We start from the raw sequence: 4,261 nt of genomic DNA, 5'->3' as shown, positions 1-4,261 counted from the left end.
GGAACATGAGAAGGTGCACTATAGTGTAGGTAGGAAAATATCCATTATACTATGCAACGCTCTGCTAGCACACCAGGGGGTGGGTTGATAAAGGAAAATTCAGTTTTCGACACAAAAAATCAATTGCATCTTAATGAATGGTCTTCCTAGGTTCAATTCAAACTGACTGAGGTAGTAAATGTCTATTCAAGAGGTGTAACAAGGGATAAATTCAAGGAAACCACTAAAGGAATGAATCATTCCCTAGTATGGTTGTCAATTTGTTATGCAAAATCTATGACTACAGACAAAAGTATCTTCGCTAGGCCTAGTGGCCTATTCTAAAACAAAAAAAAGCAAAGACTATAAAGTTCTGCTTAGAGAAATTGAAGAATGGAAATATGATTGCTTGTGATCTATCGCAAGCTCTTCTCTCTCCTTGGATTCTAAGCTCCAACCGTAGCCCCGATTACTATAATTAAAACCAAAAAAAATAGTCAATACAAGCCAAATATATACAACATTCATGTAGCATTATCCAATCACTCTATTCAATGGATCAACATAGCATTGAAATAAATGAATGTAAACATAACATAATAGATATAGGAAAATGGTATACTCTCTATATTAATATGAAAGGGAGAGAGTTTACAACCAGAGGTGGAAGTTGATCTTGTAGAGATCCTCGCAAGTCGACTTGTCCTTCCTTGCGACAATGTACACCTCAAGTCCACCCTAATGCATGGGAGTGATAACTCTCTTATGACCAAAGAAGAAGCAGAAGGGTAGGATTAGTCTCCAAAATCCAACCTCTAGTTTGTGGATGGAAATAAATATATAGGGGAGAATGGTAGTTTAGGAATTATTATCCATTTACCAATCTAAGATTAAGACCCACTCTTGACGGGAGGATGAGATCAAGGGATAAGAAGTGAAAGCTCCAAGGTAGGGGAGAGAGAATTCAAATTTATTATCCAAGGTAAATAGTTGTAATAATTCCTCGAAGCTTCTGGAAGAGGAAGCTTCGAGATTCTTTTTATTTCTCTTGAATTTCTAGAATAAATGCACCCCCAACAAGGGAATATCTACTTTGATCAGAGAAGGTGAAAAACTGAGCAACCTATTGGTGAACGTAGGTTCCTAAAGGGCCATGGTGTGGTAGGCCTTAAAAGCACTAGAATGAAGTAGTCAATATCATAAAATCAAGGATTTTGGAGAGTAATGCTTAGGGCTTTGTGTAGGGATGATGATAAGGTGTTCATGGATGTTGATTGGTCTACTTTGTAGGCCTATTGACCATATGTGAAAAAATGGCCTATAATATAAAGGTCTTAATTAATATGATTGTATGGAAATATGGTGATCATACATAATCGAGCCCATTGTATGAGACTTATCATTTTATAATATGTTCTAGAGTATTTTTTCCATTTACAAACTACCAATAGAAGAGCGACCTGTATTGACATATGAATCACTGAAAGATTCATGTAGAGTGAATAAAAAACAATATTATTTCTCTCTGTTGTGGATTTATTGACGAAGTGTTGTGGGGTAATCAACAAACATGACATGGAGCAATATGACAAACATTCAACTTATGAAACTTGGGTTTTGGTAACCTCATTCAAACATGAGACCTATGGTCTCAAGGGTTCAAGTGATATGAAGTTGTGCGGGTTCGGTCTAAAATATATGGGTCTATGTTAGTTTGGTAAACAATAGCAATGGTTATGAATGTATAAATTAAGACATGGTTTTTGTGGTTTTCAGAATTCTCAATCAAAATACGAGACTGCAATACAATATTTTTACTGAGACAGGGGTTTGAAATTGAAACTGAAGTTGGAATGACGACTTTTCTAAGCCATAACCTCTTGGTGTCATAAAATTTTTATGGTAGAGTGGGGTGAATGGTGAATCTAAATATAAATTTGCAGAGTCACGACTATGACTTGATACAAATTGTCCATATGTATTTTTCTTAATATGGATGTTGATTATCACTAACCTTCACAATATATAAAAAGAAGGAAATTGAGAAAATAGTAGTAACATTATCTGTAGTGGGTTTTTAAAATTGATAATGCACACAAAGCACAAATTAAACACAACTAACAAGGGAAAGTAGGGAGAAAAAGGAATCACTTCACACATTTTCTAAAAAACTTAGTCATTAATTTATTACTTGCATGTTGAGCTCACCAAAAAGAAACAAACCTAAATCAATGTCTTACTGTGATGGTGATTTCGTTGTGACCATTCTAACCCTCTGGTTCTTGGCATATTGTTCTTGGTAGAAGTCCTCCAACTATTCGTAGGAATTATCACACTCAAACCAATCACAAACTTGGTCGAATACTAAGGGAGTGGTCAATAATTCTCGAAGTGGTGGTGTGGATATCGACGTTACATCCCAGTCACAGTTATGGGATGCACTGGATTGGGCTAATGTCTGGCCAACTAAGATTATTCACACATTTCAATGGCATGGAGATGCTAATGTTGATGTGGGAAAACACGATGGAAAATAGATAATCTAACATTGTTCATGACTAGATGCAGAGCTATACTTACATATTGTTGTAACTATGCGAAAATGACAAATTTCACTTAATTAATTTCCAATCTTTCCTTGCACCTGCTTAACCAAAGTAGTAATTCGTATTCACTTCATTAAGTCTATCAACTATAGCACCATTGAGGATGACCATATTTTTATTTGTTTTAACCTTAAAATACCTATGTCACACTTCATTAAAATTTTGAGACATCTCTACGTGTAGGTTAACCTAGGAGGCATAATGGTGGGTGGCCTCCATGTTATATATAATGACCATGTTAGACTGCATTTAACCAACATCATGTTGTCAAAGAGAGAGGAATTCTGGGGTGTAAAGTCTAACACCGCATTTACATATTTTCATTGGGTTAGGCTCTTAAAATGACCTTATGTCCATGTGTTGCCTCCAAACTTTAAGTTATATGAATTTATATTGTGTAACAAAATGTTGGCCTTAGTTTTATAGATGCTTGTATAACTGCCTCAATCTTTAGTGCATCCATAAATTACATATACATAAATATACAAAATAAATTAATTAATTAAAACAAAATAAAATTTGGGAACATACATCATACATGTTATTCATGATCACAATGCATACCTATGAATATCTTTCAAAATATCTTTCAAAGCAATACCTTTAATCATTATGAAGAAGTATGAAGGAAAAGTGCAATTAAAAATTCATATGAAACTAGCACTTGAAACACTTGCATTTCGAAAAATCATGACACTAGCATTTGCGTTCTCATTGTTTTGTTCTTATTTGAGATTTAGTTTTATTGGTTAGGGATATAAATTTGATTAGGGGGAATCACAATGATTTGTGAAATGGTTACATGACGTGTGTCAACAAGTTAATTTTATATAGAGATAGATTTTAAGGAGATTGTGAGAATATACACATTGTAGTTAGAAGTTGTTATTTTAAATGTAAAATTATAATTTGTTTAATTTATTTTTAAACGATGTTACGAAAAATATTGAGCGTAAATTTATTATGTAATTTAATATAGCATTTATAAATACATGGATTGATTAATTTAATATAACATTTATAAATACATGGATTGATTAAGGTGGTGAATAACCATTTAGATAAGTTTTAGATAAACTTTATAAATAATATATTTAGATTAAATTTTACATTATATTAAATATTTTTTCCTTTTGAGATTTTACCAATAGTGAAAGATGGAGTTATGTAAATGTTAGGGTTTATTTTGAATAATTTTGTGTGTTGGGATATGTAAGAGGGGATCTTTTCTTTTTTTAAGCTAAATTATTTTGGGATTTCATAACGATTCTATATCAAGTGGTATTCCCTGTTAATATTTTCATATTTGACATTTTTTTTATAGCGCAGCTTGACAAGTTGGTTTTCTTGTTTCATAGTAAACAGTTTGTTGGGTGCATCATGGAAAGCTAGAAATCCACAACGATTATCGCTAAAATTTGTGCAAGATCTAAAATACAAGGTTAAATCTAATAAGATTGGAGAATATATCAAATATATGTAAGATCACACTTTGATCTACAAATTTATTAGATTATGGCCCTCTGAAAAGGCTCTGATTGGGTGAATCTGAAATAAATAGAACCCTTAGGGTCAAACAGAATTGGAGTTAGAGGCCAGGGTTTTTTTACAATCATTCTATCTAGCTTGGAAGATAAATCAACGATTTTTAATTAATGTTTCTATTTTTTCAAAAA

The sequence above is a fragment of the Pinus tabuliformis genome, chromosome 1_2 (assembly GCF_031772625.1).
Source record: "Pinus tabuliformis cultivar Carrire ecotype Pingquan chromosome 1_2, CPIR1, whole genome shotgun sequence".
In the NCBI taxonomy this organism is placed as follows: Eukaryota; Viridiplantae; Streptophyta; class Pinopsida; order Pinales; family Pinaceae; genus Pinus; species Pinus tabuliformis.
The sequence above is the reverse complement of the archived record's forward strand: the minus strand, read 5'-3'. Positions refer to the sequence as shown.